Source organism: Neoarius graeffei, chromosome 1 (assembly GCF_027579695.1).
Source record: "Neoarius graeffei isolate fNeoGra1 chromosome 1, fNeoGra1.pri, whole genome shotgun sequence".
In the NCBI taxonomy this organism is placed as follows: Eukaryota; Metazoa; Chordata; class Actinopteri; order Siluriformes; family Ariidae; genus Neoarius; species Neoarius graeffei.
The window spans coordinates 85,649,725-85,673,729 of record NC_083569.1 but is presented as its reverse complement, the minus strand read 5'-3'; the positions used below and the strand labels follow the sequence as shown (position 1 = coordinate 85,673,729).

At 42.5% G+C, this 24,005-nt stretch overlaps 1 pseudogene; it reads right to left on the bottom strand.

The window, feature by feature from the left end:
• The window catches only part of LOC132864536 (E3 ubiquitin-protein ligase TRIM21-like), a 36,085-nt pseudogene extending 30,627 nt beyond the window's left edge, over positions 1 to 5,458 (bottom strand).
• Positions 5,459 to 24,005: the final 18,547 nt, after the last annotated feature.

Below are 24,005 nucleotides of genomic sequence, written 5' to 3'. Positions count from 1 at the left end.
TTCTTGTATGGCTGAGGAGTAATGTATAACGTTAAATAATCTGCAAGCATTGGAGGTTGAGATTCTACCCTTGATAAAACCAGTTTGGTCCGGATGGATAATAGATGGGGTGACCTCTTCTAACCTAAGAGCTAAAGCTTTGGCGATTATTTTATTGTCAACGTTGAGAAGAGAAATTGGTCGATAACTAGATGGAATTGTTGGGTCCTTATTGGGCTTGAGGAGGAGTGAAATTGTTGCTGAGGTAGTGCTAGCTGGTAGTTTTGAATTTTCTTTTGATTCATTGATCATCCTGATGAATAGTGGAGCCAAAATAGACCAGAATTGTTTGTAGAACTCAGCAGGGAATCCATCCGGTCCTGGTGCTTTATTGTTAGGCATGCGTTCCAGAGCTGAAAACAATTCCTCTTGAGTAATAGATGATTCCAGTTTATTTATTTGGTTTTCGGTTAGTTGTGGTAAATTGATATTATTGAGGAATGAGTTAATGGATTCCTGATTAGGGTTTAATTCAGAAGAATATAGTTTATTGTAGAAATTGTAGAAAACTTGGTTAATTTCTTCAGGTGAGCTGGTTAGCTTCCCTGCTGAGTTCTTTATGGCTGAAATTGTTGCTTTTTCTTTGTTGCGTCTGATTTGATTTGCTAAATATTTACCTGATTTATTGCTGTGATGAAAGGATTCTTGCCTTAATCGATGAATCATAAATTGGGTGTGTTTACTAAGTATTTCATCTAGTTTAGATTTGCACTTTCTTAATTCATTTCGTGTTTCTTGAGATGGGTGGGTCGCGTTAATTTCCTCCAATTGCTTAATTTTATGGTTTAGTTCAATTTCCTGTTCTTTTTCTGTCCTTTTTTTGTGTACTGAAAATAAGATTATTCTGCCTCTAAGCACTGCCTTTCCTGTCTCCCACAAAAGGGAAGGAGATGATCCAGGGGAATCGTTCATTTCTAGAAAGCATGCCCACTCTCTCCTAATAAAACTGTTAAATTTGGGGTCTTGTAAAAGGGATGTGTTCAGGCGCCATCTGTTACTGGATGACTGTGGGGAGGTTCTATTCCATTTTATTGTTACAGGGGCATGATCACTGATGACTATGGGGTGTATTGTAGATTCAGCGATATTTGACATAATGGAGTTGCTAGTTAGGAAGTAATCAATGCGGGAGTAAGAGTGGTGGACTGGTGAGAAAAAAAGAGTAGTCAGTGGAGTCTGGGTGCTGAAGCTGCCAACTATCGACAAGACCAAAATCGCTCATGAACTGTTTTATTGTTTTTGTAGATTGCCAGATACGTTTGTTTTGGGAGTGATCAGATTTGTCTATTGTGGGGTCTAAAACTGTGTTGAAGTCACCTGCAAGTATGATAGGACAGTCGGAGAGATTGGAGAGTGAAGAAAAAAAACTTCTGAAAGAAAGCAGAATCATCTGTGTTGGGTCCGTAAACATTTGCTATTGTAATAGGGGCACTGTTAATTGAGATGTTTATAATGATAAAACGTCCTTCTGTGTCTGCGATGGTGGTGTTATGAGTAAATGAGATTTTTTTATTAATCAAAATACAAACTCCCCTCTGTTTTGAGTTGTAATGTGCTGAATATAGGTGACTGAATTGTGCCGATTTGATGCGGGTGTAATCTAAATCTGAGAGGTGAGTTTCTTGTAGGAGGCATATGTCAGCTTGTAGTTTTTCCAAATGGTTTAGGACTTTGACCCTCTTTGCCTGAGACCCAATCCCACGAATGTTCCCAGTCAGGATTGTAAGTGGTGCCATGTTATGGTCTTGAAGATAAAAATGTGAGATGAGAGGTGGAGCTGTGAGTGTGTGAGGGTGTATGTGCAGGCCTTGATACAAGCTAAAGAAGGAAGGTAAAGGGAGAGGGGTAGGTGTGTATTACAGAAAGTATATGGGTTGTAAAGGGGAGGAGGAGGGAGAAAGGTAGAAAATATTAATGAAATGGAAGTCATTTTCTGTTTAGCATTATAGACATAAGAATCACAGTATTGGCTAAGCCTAAATGCATAATGGACATAAATAGACAAGACATACATGTAGCTAACACATATAAACAAATAACATTAAGCAAAGTGATTAAAAAAAGAGATGGAAAAAGAGATGTTGTGAGCTTGAGGAAGAGAGAGAAAGAGGCAGAAGGCAATTATAGGTAATATTGTTAACGTTAGCATCGGTAAGCAGCAGTATGTAAGCAGGAGGGGTGAGTGAATTGAATCAAAATGAATAATGGCGAGTGAGCTGCTATAGCCAGGTAGTGATATTACGGTCGCAGTAGATTGTTCCATTTACATACAGTTTATCGACAGACAGTGTGTCGTGTTTGCCCTCTTGCCTGAGCGGGGAGTAAAGGCCTCTGCATGCTCTTGCGACAAGGCTTTCGCAGATAGCTTTTCGCAGACAGTTGTAATTTATCGTTGAGCGGGGAGTAATAGGCGTGCGCGATGTTATTCACTGCCACAACGCAAGGGGGCGTGAAGTCGCGAAATCGCTAGGAGTAGTTAGTGGAGTGTTTATCTTCCGGTTACTTATAATGACTAGAACTGGAGTCGTATAGATGTACGTACTTCCTCACTTCCTTGATCAACCGGTCTTCGTGCTGCTCCATCTTCGCTCGTGTTTTTAAAAATGGCGGTCGTGAAAACAAACCAAACCGGGAAAGTAGGGAAGCGGAAGTGCGTGTACAGCGGATGTAGAGTGGACCAATCAGAGCCCTCTTGTCTGCGACGCTGTCTGCGAGGCTTCTGCGGTGGTCACAATTTTTGGGAGGTGCGTGCAGAGCGTCTGCGAAGGTGGGGGGGCTACGCAGACACTGTCTGCGATGCTATCTGCGAGGACTGCATTGTTAGCATAAATTGGCCTTAATAGGCATGCGCGATGTTATTCACCCCTACAATGCAAGGGGGCGCGAAGTCGCGAAATCGCTAGGAGTAGTTGGTGGGCGTGGTTAGTGGAGTGTTTATCCTCCGGTTACTTATAATGACTAGAACTGGAGTCGTATAGATGTACGTACTTCCTCGATCAACCGCTCTTCGTGCTGCTCCATCTTCGCTCGTGTTTTTAAAAATGGCGGCCGTGAAAACAAACCAAACCGGGAAAGTAGGGAAGCGGAAGTGCGTGTACAGTGGATGTAGAGTGGACCAATCCGAGCCCTCTTGTCTGCGAGGCTTCTGCGGTGGTCACAATTTTTGGGAAGTGCGCGCAGAGTGTCTGCGAAGGTGGGGGGGGCTACGCAGACGCTATCTGCGACACCGTTTGTGAGGACTGGGTTGTCAGCATAAATTGGCCTTCAACGATAAATTACAACTGTCTGCGAAAAGCTGTCTGTGAAAGCCTTGTCGCAAGAGCATGCAGAGGCCTTGAGTTGTTTCATTATGGGCAAGAGGGCTCTTCTTCGTTCCTGGATTTCTTTGGGAAATTGATCGTTTAGTCCAAATGATGTGCCTTTCAATTCCTTTCGTTTTAACCAGTTCTTTGTGTTTATAGTGTTCAAATTTGGCTCTTATTGGAGGTGGTTTCTTACTATCTTTGGAGGTCAGACGGTGGACACGGTGGAAAGTGATCCTGTTAACTGTCTCCGGTGGAATTTTTAGGGATGATTGCATGAAGTCTTGGATTGCTTTCTCTGGGTTGTCGGGAGTGGCTGTTGGTAGTGGTATTCCTGAAAAAATAAGGTTATCACGCATGCTATGGCACTGTAGGTCTAATATTTGTTCTTTCATGTTTTTGTTTTCGTTGGTCAGATGGGTTATTTGGGTGGATAGATTAGTGACATTTCCTTTGAATTCGCTGTTTTCTAGTACAAGTGTGTCGATCTGTGACTGAGAGAATTCTAGACTTGCTTTTAGGTCTTTAATATCTGCGTGAAGGAGTTCAAGAATTTTAAGTTTGTTGTTGATAGATGTGTAAATAGCTGTAGTATTGCCGTTGGTGGTAGCGTGTTGCTCCATGTCGGAGTCTGTCTCGGTGGACCAGTCGCGTGTTGGACGTTTCTTGCTCGGTTCAGATGTCATGTTGCCCAGAATGAAGAGGTGGCCGTCGGAGAAGGTAGGTAGACAGTTCGGTTCTTGTTGAGATGTTATATCCAGTTTATGCGGAAGGAATTGGATTGAAGGCATTTCTGTAGTCCTGTGTTTACAAACGGTATTCAGTGCGCCGCCATGTTGGATCTCACCCGGAGTCTCGCGATAGTCTCAGTGCGTCATCCCGCCTCCCTCTCTACCAAGCGTTTCAATAATATCATATTGCCTGCTGTCTTTCTGTAGTGACTTTAAATGTGGAACATGTGCAAAAATTAAAAACTTAGTTCATGTCCAGATTCCCAGATTTTTAATGTGGTCTCAGACTTTCGTACCTCACTGTGTATTCATCTTTTTTTTAATCATGAAAATACCTTCATTAAATTATGTAGCTCATCCACCATGCAGTACAAGTCCCTGTAAATTAGTTGTTACTATAGAAACAGTAACTTACTGCTACATAACTATTTAATAACCATCAACAATCATGTATGAGCTGTATAACTTACATAAAGGTGGTTCTTCCCTGCTTCTCCTTCTTCTGTCTTTTGCTGGTGATGAAGATTCAGCCATTTTCTTCCTCCTGTGTTTTGAACCTTTTCAGTCAGAAATCACATCATTCAGTTCACACATGTAACAGTATGAGGTGTTACTGATTAGTCTGTTTGACTCCACAGGCCTGTCTGCAGTGTTAAACATCAGCAATGACACTGGAAGCATTTAGACTGTGATATAAAACACACATAAACATTCTCATCCTCATTAGATTGTAATAAACACAGGATTTCACTGATCATTCTCACAGCTCTCAGCTCAGGAACTGGGTCATTCACAGATTCTCACTGACTGATATGTTTCTATAAGTGTTTATGTTTCACCCAGTGATCACCTCTGGACTTCCAACACACACACACACACACACACACACACACACACACACACACACACACACACAGTATAAAGTATAACATTGTATTTTAACTTGTATTTCAGTGTTCATGCTGGAATCAGTTTAGTTTTGAGCAGTTAATAAAACACAGCAACCTTTAAACCTGTTTTTCAGCTTTGTTGTCTCGGTTGATCACTGATCATTAAAGACACAGTTTTTAAACTAAACTCAATAAAAACACTTATAATCAGCTTGTATTTCAGTGTCAGTGTTTCAGCAGTGTGTTAGAGACTCTGTCTCTGTCTGACATTGTTAACATGTGCAGTTTATCCTCATAAATCACACACTGACAAAACCTCTGAACTATAAAACATTCACTGAAGAACATACCTTTATTTTACTCGCCTCTTTTCAGGGAGTGAGAATTGTCTGTGTTTATATTTCAGAGTCGGTGAAAATCCTGCAGTTCATTTCAGAAATTAATGTGAAAATAAGGGTTTCTTCTTGATGTGGGCTGTAACTGCTTTCACTTGGACTTTAATCCCTTCCTTGTTCCCTTTGTAGGGGTTGATAAAGGGGCGGTTCCTCGTATGATCACAGTGCAGTTTGTCTCCGCCTCCCGGACTTCACCTCTGCTCATGAGGATTTATACAGTCATTCAAACTGCACATGAAATAACAATAATGTGGTTTATTTCTCCTGCAGATTATCGTGATTATCGGAGAAGATCGTGGGCCACGTCATTTCATTTTTGTCCCAGCAGATGGCAGCATTTGGCCCAAATGGAGACTTCATTCATTCATGATCACATGCTGCAATTATTGTATTCCTGATTCACACTTGTTTTGGTCATGCTGTATTTTTAAGGAACATTTTTAGTTCTAAATAAAACAAGAATAATGTTTGTATTTTTGTTGAAAGGAGAAACTCATGTTTGTTCAGTTTTATCCACACAGACATCAGCAGCTGCTTTTAACAAATGTTATTGATCATTTTAATATCAGTGTGAACTGTAAATGATCTTTATTAATATTTGAATTGTAATGAAGTTCCACAATCATACAACTGAATGAAATGTGTGATTATGTCAGTTATGTATCTGTGTTTTTTTAAAGCTTATTTTATATCTGTACTTGAAAAAAAAAACAAAGAGAATCTTCACTTTGAAGTTTCAGTACAGATGGATTATGATCCATCCATTATCCGTAACCGCTTATCCTGTCCTACAGGGTCGCAGGCAAGCTGGAGCCTATCCCAGCTGACTATGGGTGAGAGGCGGGGTACACCCAGGACAAGTCGCCAGGTCATCACAGGGCTGACACATAGACACAGACAACCATTCACACTCACATTTCATACCTATGGTCAATTTAGAGCCACCAGTTAACCTAACCTGCATGTCTTTGGACTGTGGGGGAACCCGGAGCACCCGGAGGAAACCCACGCGGACACGGGGAGAACATGCAAACTCCACACAGAAAGGCCCTCGCCGGCCACGGGGCTCGAACCCGGACTTTCTTGCTGTGAGGCGACAGCGCTAACCACTACACCACCGTGCCGCCTTATGATGAACATACAGCCTTGAAAACAATAACATCTGGTCTTTGATTTCGAAATTTTGTACAATGAATATGAAACTTGGCTAGCATTAAAAGAAAGTTGATAGCATACATTTTGTCTATGGTTATTTTCTCAGATTTCATACAACCAAATAAAACCTATTGAATTTTAATTTTGAAAGAGTGGTCAATTTTAGTATTTATGAAGTTATTTAATCAACCCAGAAAATATGACCATATGTACAATCCCAAAATAAGTGGGATATTGTTTCTTCAGCATTACCACAGAAAGAGCAATATCTTTCTTATATTTTATTAGATTAGATTTGACAGGATAACGTCTGTTGGAGCCATTTAAGACTGATAGAAATTTGCTTTGAGTTGCTGGCAACCTGTAAAAGAAAAATATTTTTAGTTAGTTATTATAAATACTTATATGCCTACCTTTTATGTTATGTACAGTGGTGCTTAAAAGTTTGTGAACCCTTTAGAATTTTCTATATTTCTGCAAAAATATGACCCAAAACATCATCAGATTTTCACACAAGTCCTAAAAGTAGATAAACAGAACCCAGTTAAACAAATGAGACAAAAATATTATACTTGGTCATTTATTTATTGAGGAAAATGATCCAATATTACATATCTGTGAGTGGCAAAAGTATGTGAACCTTTGCTTTCAGTATCTGATGTGACCCCCTTGTGCAGCAATAACTGCAAGTAAATGTTTCTGGTATCTGTTGATCAGTCCTGCACACCGGCTTAAAGGAATTTTAGCCCGTTCCTCCATACAGAACAGCTTCAACTCTGGGATGTTGGTGGGTTTCCTCACATGAACTGCTCGCTTCAGGTCCTTCCACAACATTTTGATTGGATTAAGGTCAGGACTTTGACTTGGCCAGTCCAAAACATGAACTTTATTCTTCTTTAACCATTCTTTGGTAGAACGACTTGTGTGCTTAGGGTCGTTGTCTTGCTGCATGACCCACCTTCTCTTGAAATTCAGTTCGTGGACAGATGTCCTGACATTTTCCTTTAGAATTCCCTGGTATAATTCAGAATTCATTGCTCCATCAATGACGGCAAGCCGTCCTGGCCCAGATGCAGCAAAACAGGCCCAAAACACGATACTACCACCACCATGTTTCACAGATGGGATAAGGTTGTTATGCTGGAATGCAGTGTTTTCCTTTCTCCAAACTTAACGCTTCTCATTTAAACCAAATTGTTCTATTTTTGCCTCAGCCATCCACAAAACATTTTTCCAATAGCCTTCTGGCTTGTCCACGTGATCTTTAGCAAACTGCAGACAAGCAGCAAGTTTTTTGGAGAGCAGTGGCTTTCTCCTTGCAACCTTGTCATGCACACCATTGTTGTTCAGTGTTCTCCTGATGGTGGACTCATGAACATTAGCCAATGTGAGAGAGGCCTTCAGTTGCTTAGAAGTTACCCTGGGGTCCTTTGTGACCTCGCCAACTATTACATGCCTTGCTCTTGGAGTGATCTTTGTTGGTTGACCACTCCTGTGGAGGGTAACAATGTTCTTGAATTTCCTCCATTTGTACACAATCTGTCTGACTGTGGATTGGTGGAGTCCAAACTCTTTAGAGATGGTTTTGTAACCTTTTCCAGCCTGATGAGCATCAACAACGCTTTTTCTGAGGTCCTCAGAAATCTCCTTTGTTCGTGCCATGATACACTTGTGCAAACATGTGTTGTGAAGATCAGACTTTGATAGATCCCTGTTCTTTAAATAAAACAGGGTGCCCACTCACACCTGATTTGTCATCCAATTGATTGAAAACACCGGACTCTAATTTCACCTTCAAATTAACTGCTAATCCTAGAGGTTCACATACTTTTGCCACTCACAGATATGTAATATTGGATCATTTTCCTCAATAAATAAATGACCAAGTATCATATTTTTGTCTAATTTGTTTAACTGGGTTCTCTTTATCTACTTTTAGGACTTGTGTGAAAATCTGATGATGTTTTGGGTCATATTTATGCAGAAATATAGAAAATTCTAAAGGGTTCACAAACTTTCAAGCACCACTGTATACTTACCTGGACCTAAACACCCTCTGTCTGGCCCAATGCACCTGTGATGTGGGCGGTACTGTGAAACCCCTCCCTCCGACGCGCATTGGTGGCGCGAATCACAGATTTAATTGGTGCACTCACAGGTGCCTCGCAGACAGAGTGTGAGTAGGACACAGTTTTCGACCGCATAGTGTTCCCTCTGGCGGTACGGTGGTGTAGTGGTTAGCGCTGTCGCCTCACAGCAAGAAGGTCCTGGGTTCGAGCCCCGGGTCCGGCGAGGGCCTTCCTGTGTGGAGTTTGCATGTTCTCCCTGTGTCCGCGTGGGTTTCCTCCGGGTGCTCCGGTTTCCCCCACAGTCCAAAGACATGCAGGTTAGGTTAACTGGTGACTCTAAATTGACCGTGAGTGTGAATGGTTGTCTGTGTCTATGTGTCAGCCCTGTGATGACCTGGCGACTTGTCCAGGGTGTACCCTGCCTTTCGCCCGTAGTCAGCTGGGATAGGCTCCAGCTTGCCTGTGACCCTGTAGAAGCGGCTAGAGATAATGAGATGAGATGAGTGTTCCCTCTTAGTTTATACCCCCCCCTTTTTTTTTTTACCTTGTTTGTTGGATTCATTGAAAGTCAGCCGGACCGTGGAAAATAAATGGAACATCTCGTTTTATTTCAATCTCCGTGTGTGCTCACTGTGGAATGCGCGTCTAAACAACCCCACACTCTGCCTCGCGTGGCCCAGGAAATGTTTGGTAAAAAAAAATGGCCACAGCATTAGTCGAGAACTACTCCGAAGATTGACACAGGAACAAAGGATTACAAACCTGTAAGATAGCGTTGTGGATTATACGGAAGCGAGGACAGGAGAAAGTTTGCTGCGTGAGCCGACGTTTAAGGACACAGCGCAATGAAGAGACTTCACCTGGCATTGTGAGGAATTAATGAATGAACTTTTGGAAATTACTTTGACGGACACAAAAGCAGCAGAACTTTATTCTTTGATCCTCCATCATTTGTTAAAAACGGACAGTTAATTGTTTAAGTTAAAATGAGTGACCCGGAAGCCCAGAGCGCCGCGGGAGCGGAGGAACTTTTAAAATCACTCTGTGCAACGCGAAGAGGAAAATTAGGAACATGTATGAGGAAAAGCAACGAAATTAAAGCCCTGCTTATCGAAAATGGAGATGTGGAAAAAGTAGAGCTGCTTATGAAAGACTTTGTAGCATACTTAAATGACTTTAAAGGGCTGATGACACGAACATGACTCTATGCAATTTCTTAAATAAACTATACAACATGGCAAACATGTTAGATTTCTGTTATAATTACGTGAAAAGAAGCTGTTGTTACGCGAATATCCAACTTTTAATTGCACAGCACAAGAAAACTGGGTCCGTGGCTCGCGGCCATGTTGTGACGTCAGCGGGAGAACACGCTGCGGTTCACTGGCTGTTCTGCTGGTTCTACTCAATGGAAATGGCGCATGAAAACGCCAGTGAACTCTCTAGTGCTAGCTCTTCCTCTTCTGGGAGTCTAGAATTGTGTTGATCTCTTCCGAATAGAATCTATGATAGCCTACCCTCTTTACCCTTTGCCTCTCGTTGCTAGGCGGCAGTTACATGAAAGCCGCAAGCTTTGACAAGCAAATACATGACTGATATCACGCCGACTTTATGATTACATTTATGATCATCATGTAGAATCTATATCTCTACGTACCTTTATCTTATGTCATTTCACAACACATGTTCTGACAGGAGGACTGTCTTTGGATCCGACATAGCTACTAGTAGACCCCCTCCGGAATACTGGCAGTGTTGCCAGATTGGGAGGAATCCCGCCCAGAATGGGCGGTTTCAAATGCATTTTGGTGGGTTTTGAACATATTTTGGGCTGGAAAACGTCAGCAGTATCTGGCAACAGTATCTGGCAACAGATACTGCTGACGTTTTCCAGCCCAAAATATGTTCAAAACCCACCAAAATGCACTTGAAACCGCTCAACTGGGCGGGAAACCTCCCAATCTGGCAACACTGTGTAGGGACTGCTGATGGTAGTAACACACGTTTGTGCTGAACTGAACACCCAAGAGATTCTTTTAAGCTGGGAAGGGTGTCAAAACAATCCAAATCGAAGTGTTCAGAGCACAGGACGGATGTTGGTGAGGGCTCCCACTTGTCACGAGTGCGCCTGACTTGCTTCACCCACTTCGCATGCAGCTCGGGATCTCTGGGAAACTTGAATAAACTTACCCCATCCTTGTAGGTTTTGGAGCAAAAGCCGGCAACACAACGCGAAGGCATAATAACTTATATATATATATATATATATGTGTGTGTGTGTGTGTGTGTGTGTATAATAATAATAATAATAATGACAAACTGAACACCTGTCGCATCAACAACAAACTGGTAAGTTAGGAGGAAGGTTCTTTCGCTGACGTCATATAGCTCCTCCTCCTCTTTCGTCTCCTGGGTGCTGCAGCCCTGTCAAATTTGCCCAAATAGCCGCGTTTTTTATCATAACTTGTAAAATAGGCATCTTCGTGAATTAATATATGGATCATCGGGAATTACTTTTTATGTTATAAAACATCGCCAAAGATGTCAAAAACGTGTCATCAGCACTTTAAAGAAAGGTGCAGGATCTTGTCTGCGAAGATGAAAGGGAGACTGATTACGTGGAGTGGTACGAGCCCCGAATGATGAACTTTGAATATTTTATGAAGGATGTGGACACTTGGAAAACGCAACAGCGCAAGCTGCAAGAGCTCATTGACCACAAAGACAGAGTTTCCATTGTTTCCCGGGTCTTGACTAAATCGTCTTCCTCCTCCTCTTCTGTTAAAATCGCTGCGGCTGAGAAGGCTGCACTGGAGGCGCGCGCCAAAGCTCTGCCTGCATTGCATGCGCTGAAGATGGAAGAAACTGCTTTAAAATCAAAAATGGAACAACTAGAAGTTAAAGGTGGGGTATGAGATTTTTTTCAGGAGTATTTTTTACCATATTGCTTGAAAAGCTCCTCACACCCATGTTGCAAGCAGTACAATAGAAGGTTTGACCCAAAAATGAAATATTTTAATCCAGTCTACAGTGTAAAATAAAGGAAAAACACCATCCAATCCTATCGAGGTACCACCTCAAAATGATTGGATACTGACACGTCAATCAGACTGAAGCCCGCGAGCAGCCCTCTCTGTGTGTGTGTGTGTGTGTGTGTGAGAGAGAGCGAGCAGGGAGAGACAGAAATGCACAGAAGAAGGTCCCTCCAAACAACGGGGATTTACATGAAAACGGAAGGAGATATTCACAAAATTCTTTCACAGTGAGCGCCACAAGGCTCTCCTGAACACACTGATGTAATTTTTTTTGTCTGTCGTGTAAAAAATGAGGTCACTAGAGCGAGTTAAAAATGAGTGACTTTTCTGCCAAGTTTATAATGGCAGTCTATGGGGCTGGGCGGCTGTGCTCTCCTCACTTTCAGGCTTCTCATTCAAAAACCGCAAGTTCTATCGTGTAGGTAGACACATTGTGTGAATCAGGACAAGTGTGGCTACTACTTTTGAGAAAATTATGTGTGTGGAATGAAAATTGGGGCTGAAAACACAGTTTAAATGAGAAAGTTTGAGCTATTTTTCCAAGCTCTCTACACTCTAACTTAACGAGACGCGGGGGGTGGGAGCATGGCGAGGGCGGGTGTGGTTCTTTTCAAAATATGGCTTGCGGGAACCGTTATTCCAAAATCTCATACCCTACCTAAGGCAAAGCTGGATGCTGCTGACGCTAAGTTAAAAGTGTTGTGTGAGGATTCTGAACACCAGGGAAATGTAATGAATGAATATTACGATCAGAACGTGCCCCACACGGACGAACACACTCTCACTGATGCATCTGCCATTGAATGCGCTCCCGTTACCGCAGTGCCCAGGACACCATTGCAAAAGGCAGTGAAACACATCAGCAAAGGTGAGCAATTACCAACTACTTCATCTAGCCCCCATGGTAACTCTAGTCATAACAATGTCACAGATCTCAGTGCTACAATGCTACAAACACAAAAGGAGCTCACGGGATTAATGTTACAGCAGCAGAATCTCTCATTATTGCCACAGAGAGAAGTGCCAGTGTTTAATGGAGATCCACTGTCTTATCAGTCATTTGTACACACATTCAAGTATTTCATTGAAGACAAAACAAGCAATTGCCAGGATCAGCTTTATTTTTTAGAGCAGTTTACATCAGGGTAGACCAAAGATCTAGTGCGTAGCTGCATGCACATGAACCCTCGCCAAGGCTACACTGAGGCCTAACAGCTGCTCGAACAACACTTTGGCAATGAAATGAAAATGGCTAATGCCTACATTGAAAAGGCCTTGAATTGGACACCCATTATGCCTGATGACGGAAAATCATTACAGTCATATGTTCTATACCTGAGAGAATGCCTTAACGCCATGAACGACCTGGAGCACATGGATGAATTAAATGTTGCATCCAACTTGAAATGGCTGTTGTCAAAGGTTCCATACAAACTGCGTGAAAGATGGCTCACTATAGTGTATGAATCTGAACAGAAAAGGACTCGCATTAAATTCAGACAACTCATGGAATTTCTGGAGACCCAGGCCAACATCTTGCTGCATCCCATATTTGGGGATATCAAAGATCCTGTCCCAGTCAAAAGCGTAACATCAAAATCAAGACTGACCAGTTCAAAGACTCCCAAGAAGAGCTTTGCAGCCACTATAGCATCAACTGTGGGCCAAAAACATAGACAGCTACCTACCTTGCCAACATGCAGTTTCTGTGATGATGCCCATTCAGTCATTTACTGCACCAAGTTTGCATTGGAGCCTCATGTTGTGAAAGTAGAACATCTGAAAAACAACAGTCACTGCTTTGGCTGTCTTAGAAGGGGTCACATGAGCAAAACCTGTGAGAAAAGACTAGAATGCCAAACATGTAAAGGAAGACACCCCACACTGCTGCACATTGACCACGCCGACCACAAGCAGCAGACAAACGAGAGTAAAGTGATTGCTGATTTGCAGCAGGCCGTAGCAGCAAAAGCGTCTGAATGTAATGAACTTCAGCAAAAGTTGATCGCCCAGAAGGTAGCTGCAGATGACTTAAACAAGAGCCTAAAGGAAGTGATCAGTGAGTCCGAGAGGAAATTGGTGGAGGCTGAAGAAAAGTACAATGTAGAATTAAATGCTTTTGAGCGTGAAGTTAATTTACTGAGAAACGAGAGAGAAACTGCAGACCAGAGAGTTGCAGATTTGGCCAGAGACATTATGCAAGCAGAGCAGGATTTGTCTGAAGCTAAAAGCCAAAACAAGAATCTGAAATCTCAGAATGAATCGCTTGGGAAAGCCATGGCAGCACTGCAAAATGACCGTGATCAGCTCATTGAAGAGTTCAAGATTTTACGCAGCAGATACGATGAAGAACTCAGGGAAGCTACAGCATCCATGAATAAATTTGAGCATCAGCTAAATGATTCCACCTCGGAGATATCAGCTCTTGCTACAGAAAAGAATGTCTTGGTCCAAAAGCTTCTGGCCCTGGAAAGCAAAGCTCCACACTCGAAATGAAATTATCGGCGCTGGTGAACGGTCTTTCACAAACCCTGTCTGAGAAAGAGGCCCAGCTTAAACACGCATCGCTGGAGAAGAGTTCCTATAGTAGACAGGTTAATGCGTTTTCTAAAGCAATGGTCAGTCTGCAGTCTGACTGAGACAGACTGATGGAGGAACTCAGGAAGGCCAAGAAGGAAGTCGAACATAGACAGCAAACAAGCCCTGATTTACTCAACTCAATCAAATTGGAGGATTCAAATAGCCTTAGCGTCAGTGTCGGTGCTCTTCAGACTGAGAGAGATAGACTGTTTAAGGAGGTTGGAAATTTGCAGTCTGAAAACACCAAGCTAATGGAGTTGAAGCAAAAATATGATGACCAAAAGAGGGCACTACAAGAAGCACACACTTTCAAACAACAGTGTGAAAAAGACATTCTGGGATACCAGGCAGAGCTGAGGTCTGAAAAGAGTCGACTGCAGTCTGAATGTCAAGCTCTCAGGGAGACCAGCAAGGACTCACAATTTGCTCCAGGTAAAGGCCCAACTTCAGAACAGGTTATGCAGCTACAGTCTCACCTACAGCGCTGCCTAGTAGAGATTCAGCAGAGAGATATTGGCTTCCAGCAGCTCAGCATCAAGTTGCAGCAGGCTGTAGAGGAGAAAACTGCTGTTTCTGCTCAATTGAGAGCCGTATCTCAGACTCTGAGAGAAACCCAGCTTAGTTTGAGTGAGCCGCAGACCCGCTATTACTGGGTAGCAAATCAACAAGTCCAGCACTCACCTGCACAGGGCTCGGTATGTGTGGAAGTTGCTCCTGGAGCTCCTCAGGAAATCAGCAGCGCTGCAGGTGATCTGGATGGATTGGACATCAGAGAACTTAAGAGCAGGCTGGCAGAAGCAGAGCTCCAGCTTGACTCTACCCAGCAAAATGTGTCTCTGCTCAACGACAGACTGGAGGAAGAACAAGTGCGGAGACAAGCAGTGGAAGAAGCACTGGGATTGGCTGAGCAGAGGATTAAGAGTATGGAACCCAGCCCTTCCAGATCTTCTCAGCGAGACTTCAGTTAGAACCTGAAGAGGAATGGGAAGTGCTCATTTTAGATCCGAAGCAACACCTGCTTATGCGCACAATGAAGAGTGGTGTTCACTCATGCCGTCGCTGGCTGCAAGGTCGCAGTCTTTACTGCTCCAAGATGTTGACATCCAAAGCAAAATCTCACTACTGCTTCTTGACCTACCTGCTTGCACTCCATGTCCTCATCTTCATGTGCTTCATTGGAGCTTTATAGACATTGCAAATCAAGGACAGGTTACTTGAACAAATGAGAAACATAGATTTAAACTTTCTCAAGCAATGAATACTGCAGTTGCGGTCAAAAAGACTGAATCCTCAACCATTGATGATGATTTATATTTTCTCAATTGCTGTTCCCATTATCTGGTTGTACAGAGTTGATATTAATATTGATATAAACCCAAAATGAGGTGTTATTTCCACATACTATAGACTGTGATCAGCTTGGTGTATTAGGGCCCTTATTCATTAACAGATAACAGCATACTCAGATTTCAGTTTTGTATAAATATTTCATGCACAGCAAAACCATTGCTGTCTCCATACTAAATTAAGGATTCTTCAGTGGTAAGATTCACTTGAGGGCTGTTTTGGCAACACACTACATACAACAAATATCCTGAGCTCATGTCAAATGTCAGTGTGTCCACTCATTGTGCATCGGTCATTTGTCATGCAACTGATATTGCATTAAATATTTATTTATAGATTCGTGTAGCAGGGCCCCCAGTCACATTTTCTGAGACAGGACTCTGCATGTACTGTATACGTGTGTGAATATTACATTTCGATATTGGCACAATTGCCTAACCTTTAAACCTGGTTTATGATACGATGAGAATATTATTCTTAAAAATGCGTGATCTTCCTGCATTGGAACAATGTTTGCAAACTTTGCCTTCACCATCAAGAACACATTCAGTTAATCCAAACTAAGGACCTTAGACAGCTTTTTAAACAGGGCAGAATTTATTTTGCTGCACAAAGTACGGTCTCTATAGGCAACCTCCTCCAGGACTTAAAGGAACAGTCCACCGTATTTCCATAATGAAATATGCTCTTACCTGAATTGAGACGAGCTGCTCCGTACCTATCCGAGCTTTGCGCGACCTCCCAGTTAGTCAGACGCAGTCAGACGCGCTGTCACTCCTGTTAGCAATGTAGCTAGGCTCAGTATGGCCAACGGTATTTTTTGGGGCTGTAGTTAGATGTGACCAAACTCTTCTGCATTTTTCCTGTTTGCATAGGTTTATATGACCAGTGATATGAAACAAGTTCAGTTAAAAAAATTGAAACGTAGCGATTTTCTATGCTATGGAAAGTGCGCACTATAATGACAGGCGTACTAACACCTTCTGCGCGCTTCGGCAGCGCATTGATATCTGAGCTCTCAATTCAGGTAAGAGCATATTTCATTATGGAAATACGGTGGACTGTTCCTTTAACACAAGAGGTGTGTTAACATTGTGCATGTCGAATATTGCAATATATTGTATCACAGATTGTCAGCACATGTTTAGTGCGCATGCATGTGTGTGTGAGAGAGAGAATTTGGAATTTTGTTTTGCCACACTGAAGTGAGTAATGTGCTAGAGAAGTGTATATGAGGTTTAAAGTGGTGAGTATTTCCAGAGATGGGACCAAGTCACACATGTGCAAGTCTCAAGTCTTAACCTTCAAGTCCCAAGTAAGTCCCAAGTCTTTTTTGTCTTGGGCAGGGCAAGTCAAGTCACAGGCTATGTCAAGTCAAGTCCTATAATAAGTCAAGTCAAGTCCAAGTCAAGTCACCTTAGGCGTATTGGCGTAATTTTAGCAGCAGAATATGAATTTAATACATTGAAAAGGCAATACATAAGTAAATGTCAGTAAACATCCCTGGCATATGTGCCCAACCTGTTAAATATTTGCATTTTAAATACTCATGTTCTGTAAAATACATCATGGAATAAAACAAAACAGTAATAATGTCACAAAGTTATTTATTGATGGCAAAATTGATTGCGGGGCGGCACGGTGGTGTAGTGGTTAGTGCTGTCGCCTCACAGCAAGAAGGTCCGGGTTCGAGCCCCGTGGCCGGTGAGGGCCTTTCTGTGTGGAGTTTGCATGTTCTCCCCGTGTCCGCGTGGGTTTCCTCCGGGTGCTCCGGTTTCCCCCACAGTCCAAAGACATGCAGGTTAGGTTAACTGGTGACTCTAAATTGACCATACGTGTGAATGTGAGTGTGAATGGTTGTCTGTGTCTATGTGTCAGCCCTGTGATGACCTGGCGACTTGTCCAGGGTGTACCCCGCCTTTCGCCCGTAGTCAGCTGGGATAGGCTCCAGCTTGCCTGCGACCCTGTAGAACAGGATAAAGCGGCTACAGATAATGAGATGAGATGAGAAAATTGATTGCAAGATTGAAAGCCAACTAAGTTTCTCACATTGTCATCAGCCAACAAGAAAAATAAACAAAGTGTTATAAAAACATCTTACGATAGGAGTCATTTTGAAAGAGTAATGTATTTTGAACTTCTTGGCTTGCTATGATAAAGTCAGAGGTATCGATGCCAGGTCCATAGTGTAAACACTCTACCATGTATTCCTATTCACAACTTAAGCCTAGTTGATTGACCTTCCTGTTTTTTTTTCTTTTTTTTACTGCTTTAACTTATTATGTTTCATAGTTCACTCTCACCTGCACAACAGATTCCATGATGCCTCGCATCACAAATTGCAGGTCTACACACTACTGCCTCATTCATTAATTTTTATATTTTATTTATTTCTGATCAGTGATGGGAATAACAGCAGCCGCTACTAACACCCTTACTTGATCCAGTAACAGGCCATCTAATTAATTATTAGGGATGCACCGAAATGTAATTTTGGGGCCGAAGTCGAACACCGTGTCTAATGCCATACACACTATGTTTAATGTAATTGTACACTCTGAAGTTTAAGAACAGCAAAGGAAGATGAAAAATTCAGGGAGCTGTCTGTCTCATTTTTCATAATAAAATAAAACTAAACAATATATAAATAAATACATATAAATAGTAAATGCAAACATTTAATGAAAAAAACACCCCATTATGGTAGCCTACTCATGCAGAGAATTGGCATTCTGTTATGTGCGTAGTTAAAAGAGGGTAGGACGACACCTTGGGTTAACAGGGGCATGAGCTCCTCCAATCTCTAATCACGTCAGATGAGATGATTATTATTAATAAGATACACGTGGAGAAACCTGAAGTGACTTCGATGTAGGTTTGCGCCAGTAAAAAAAAAAAAACCCAAAGGATAGAGAAATGTGTCAGACATAATTTAGGTCTCAAAAAGAAGACCTGTTCACCCGTGCAAAAGTGACATCATCTTACCCCATAGGACAAGCTCCAGAGGTGTGTGCAAAAGCGCTCTCTCTCTCTCTCTCCGAGGCTGCCTCAGCCTGTGCGGAGCGGGGACAGATAGAGCGACTTTGGCGCGGGAGTCTTGGTTCCCGCTATAATAGATTGTTACGAAAATCAATGTTAAATGAAATAAGCATCCCGCGCATTCCTTTCCACAGGAACTTTGCTCACAACGTTTCGGTCGTGGCTAACGCACTGTCCTCCTTACCACAAGCGCAACGTTTCGGGAACAATACGGAAAGGACAGCGCGCGGGATTCAGCTTTCCTTCAACAATTACCCAGAGACTTTTTAAATGACCTCACTGGGAAATATCCAATGCACCTGTTCAGTTACAGAGTTGCGCTCTCTAAATTGAAGTCATTCAAACCATTGTTTTGGCGGCCTGGTAGCCTGATATACTAAATGTAAATTCATGGTTTGGATGACTGCACAGTTTATTTTCCTAACACTGTGTTACAGCGGGAACCGAGACTCCCGCGCACAGTCAGCCTGTTTTGCAGAGTTTAGTATCGCTGCTAGCCTGTATTCAAACAGCGAGTGGCATGCCGGGGAATCCAAATCGTGGCGCTTTTTTCAATAGTGCATGATAGGCAGTGGGACGGAGTTTTCTTTTCTTTTTTGATCGGGTAGTGTGACGAAAAAAATGTGCAGGTTGCTGCACTGCTATTTCAAACGGCGATGATAAACTCCCTGCCTCTCTGCCCTATGGACAGTCTGGCTAATGTACACGAACACGCTTACACCAATTTGTACTGCTCATGAACGCGTACATGTTCACAAGCTGACCATTAGCTTAACCCTGAAACAGAACAACAGGGTAGGAAGCTGCTTATGTTATTCAGCATCACGACTGCAAAGTGCACAATCAGCTTACTACTACTGATATACAATATCATTAAACTTGATGTAACTACATTGCTTACCAGCATTCACATAAGAATTTCACAATAATAAACTGAATCCCGAGCTACATCTGCAACGGCTAAAATCCTCCTACCGCTCACTCTCGTGGCTAACATTGGCTAACGAGGAGTTTAGCTGCTATCACCAAATAACAACACATTAATAAACTTACTGGGCAGAATGGATCTTCAAATGCCGGACGAAATTGGAGGTCGTGGTCTGGCTGTCAGAAATCGTCACGTTGCACTGCGCCGTTTGTCGTTTACCTTCTAGGCAGTAGCCCTTGAAGCCGAAAGTGATTACTCTTGGGATTGCTGACATGATGACAGAATGTGAAATCTGTGAACACATCGTGGCATGGGGCGTGGTATATTAGCCTGGGCCCGCCCATTCTAAGCGTGACGCAACTCAGAGAGCTTTGAAGTCGCGTTAGCCAGGCTAGTGGTATATTGAGGTATTTCACCTGACGTCACAGGGTCACGTGACGCCCCGGTGTCCACCATTTTGGACGGCAAGCTAGCTAATGTCAACAACAGTAGCTGGTATGTTACTGTAGCAATATTTACGTTCAGTCATTTGGATGACTGTTAAAACCTTTCAGTCTCAAGTTTTTCCTTTACTGGATTTACTAGTTTACTGAGCTAGCGCGCGATGGCTCCCGGCTCGGACGGAGAGCGCGCGATGGCTCCCGGCTCGGACGGAGAGCGCGCGATGGCTCCCGGCTCGGCCGGAGAGCGCGCGATGGCTCGCGGCTCGGCCGGAGAGCACGCGATGGCTCCCGGCTCGGACGGAGAGCGCGCGATGGCTCGCGGCTCGGACGGAGAGCGCGCGATGGCTCGCGGCTCGGACGGAGAGCGCGCGATGGCTCCCGGCTCGGCCGGAGAGCGCTAGCTCAGTAAACTAGTAAATCCAGTAAAGGAAAAACTTGAGACTGAAAGGTTTTAACAGTCATCCAAATGACTGAACGTAAACATTGCTACAGTAACATACCAGCTACTATGTTGTTGACATTAGCTAGTGCTAACAGCTAGTTGCTAGTACACTGCTACAACACAGACACCGACCCTAATAATACAGTTCTTAGTCATTGCCTGGTAACAGCAAATTTATAACGGGCCATGTCTCAACAGACTAAGAAGTTATTTCAATGACATTTAATAACATTTTGTTTATCCTGAGGACCGAAAGTAAATGAAAATGTGAACAAACCTTAGCTGTAATCAGATGGCGACCACCGGCTCCAGGGACGACCCGCTGATGTAGGCATGTTACCCAGCCTGACACAAAATATTTGTAGGCATCCAAACTCTTATACGCTTTCAGATCAATACCTGTGTATGGCGATGGGTTTTTAACGACATAGGTATACAGATCATGTGGGCCGAAGTCAGGTAAAGACGAGGGCTTCGTGTACTTCCGTACGTCAGTGAACAATCCTGGTGGAAGCAGGTAAACATCGTTCTCTAAGCCTGCTAACCTCAATTTTTGCAAATACCTCTCCCTCTGCTCGCCCTGTAAATGCCCTACATCACTGGATAGTGAAGGTGTTTTCTGCATCTCGCTCCTTTTTCTTTTGTTTTTCGTTTGTCGCCTTCCTCGCATTCAAACTGATTCGAGCCGTGCCGTCCAAAATGGCAGCATCACATGACTTGGTCACGTGAGTGAAATACCTCAATAGCCCACGCAGAGAGCGTGCCTGATGGACAGGGCGGTGACAACGCAACGGCAGTGCAATCAAAATTACTGAAGTACGTGCATATTACATTTTATTTTCACAATAAAAACACGATGGAAATAACACTCAAGTCACTCAAGTCATCGTGTGTCAAGTCAAGTCCCGAGTCTTAAACTTCCAAGTCCGAGTCAAGTCTCAAGTATTTTCATGTTTTGTCAAGTCACAAGCCATGAAAACAGTGACTCGAGTCGACTCAAGTCCAAGTCCCCAAGTCTCAAGTCCCCACCTCTGGTATTTACTACAGCGTCAGTGTGAGAGAGAGCTCTTACATAGTTTCTTTAAAATTCATTTCCATTAGCGTGTGCTGAAATAGTTTTTACATCTCTCACACACACACACACACACACACACACACACACACACACACACACACACACACACACACACACACACACACACACGCACACTTTCTTGCCCTTTAACTGTACATGCATTGTGAAAGTGTGCGTTTGTGTAGGTTGTGACTGTTGCGACGACTTGGAGGTTTGGACAGCGTGTGTGTATTTAATTATACTATGAGGTTAATGATGGTAAATACATGGACTTTGCCATATTGCACTACATTTACATTGGACTTCAACTTTTTTGAACCTTTTTGACCTTTTTCACCTGAAGGACTTTACTGGCGCACAAAATGTGAAAACAAACAAACAAATGTAAACATTGTTGTGATTGATATATGGACTGATGTATTATGGTTATGGATTATGAGAAGGTGTCTTGCATGGCATCTATTTAGTGTCGTATGGCTCCTTTTGGTAAATAATGTTAGTAATTGTCCTGCAGTACCCATGACAATTAGGGGCCAGTGTGTTGGAGCCATATTTGAGATTGATAGAAATTTGCTTTGAGTTGCTGGCAACCTATAAAAGGGCAATTCCATGTAAATGTCAACCTCACCATGCAAAAATAAAGCAACATGTAATACATCAAAACCACTCCCAGAGATATCACCTAGGCAATAAACAAATAAATACATGCATAAATAAATATTTTGATCACCTAATATGTCACTGTCAGTCTTTCTTTCTTATAATGTAAAATCCAAGCTAAAATCAACGTTGATCATGTACAATTCTATATTATTGCCACAAGCCACAGAAATGTATGCTAAAATCCACAAAACAGCAAAACAATAGCCATCCTAAATATTATTTAAGAACTTTGATAGTTTTAGCTGATATTTAGAGAGTTTTTCAAAGGGTTATGGTGGTTAAATTGCTGATTTTCTAAACATATGCCATGTCTATTTCAGACGCGTCACATCCATAACGGAATTTCGTCACATCCATAACGCTGACTTTTCCTTCCGAAACTCTGCATGAAATACAAAATATTTTAAACAAAGATTTTTTAATATTCACCTTGGTCCCCTCTATCAAATGGATATCTCCATTTCGACATTAGGTTTACAATTTCACAAAGTTTGATAAAAATGTACAGTCACCCAAGAAAAGTGATACTTTTTCTGTCACATCCATAACGCATCTTTTATTGGCATTTTCTGGCATGCCCTAGATGTACTATGGGAATTGTTCTTGTTCTATCACTTCTCCAGTATGGTACAGCCTTAAAATATGCAACACCTGTTTAAATACTGGGAGACAAGAAAACATGCACTGGGTCATTTGTTGCCATTTTGAGTTCAAGTGTCACGTCCATAACGCTGGAATTGCTCAAAAGAGAGATTTTTAGTTAGTTATTATAAATACTTACCTGTTGTTTATATGCCTACCTCTTTGTTTATATACTTACCTCTTATGTTATGTATACTTACCTGGACCTAAACACCCTCTGTCTGGCCCAATGCACCTGTGATGTGGGCGGTACTGTGAAACCCCTCCCTCCGATGCGCATTGGTGGCGCGAATCACAGATTTAATTGGTGCACTCACAGGTGCCTCGCAGTGTGAGTAGGACACAGTTTTCGACCACATAGCGTACCCTCTTAGTTTATACCCCTTTTTTTTTACCTTGTTTGTTGGATTCATTGAAAGTCAAACGGACTGTGGAAAATAAATGGAACAACATCTCGTTTTATTTCACTCTCCATGTGTGCTCACTTTGGAATGCGCGTCTAAACAACCCCACACTCTGCCTTGCGTGGCCCAGGAAATGTTTGGTAAAAAATGGCCACAACACATATTATATATATATATATATATATATATATATATATATATATATATATATATATATATATATATATATATATGTGTGTATGTGTATGTGTGTGTATATATATTTGTGTGTGTGTAATATATATGAATGAATGAATGAATGAATGAATGAACCCTTTATTATCACTAGTCACAAGTACCAGCGAAATTGACCATCAACCTGTCCTTACATACACACATACAATTGACATAGGGGGATTAGACAGGACAGGAAGACAGGGATGAAAAGAAAAAAATACAGAGTAACATGAGGATAGGGGAGGAGAAAAAAACAACCCCCACACTATGCTCCTGTGAGGAGTACAGTGTGGGAACATTAAAAAAAACACCTCAGCACAAAATAACACAAGTACACTTTACAACACGAAAACTCGGGACTTGATGGGGGGAGGGGGAAAGGGGGGAGGGGAGGAGATAGAGGTAACCCAGCGCAAGCAAGCAGCTGTCCGTTCCTGCAGCCATGATGGTGCTGGTCACGCACCTGCTTGTCACACTGGGGGTAGCGGCGACCGTGGGAAGAGGGGGGAGGAATACGAGAGAGTCTAACAGCAGTGACCTCCGGGGGGAATTGTTGTCCCAGCAACGGCCTTGGCCAAGGCCGGTGCTGTCTGAGGGAGCCGAAAGCAAA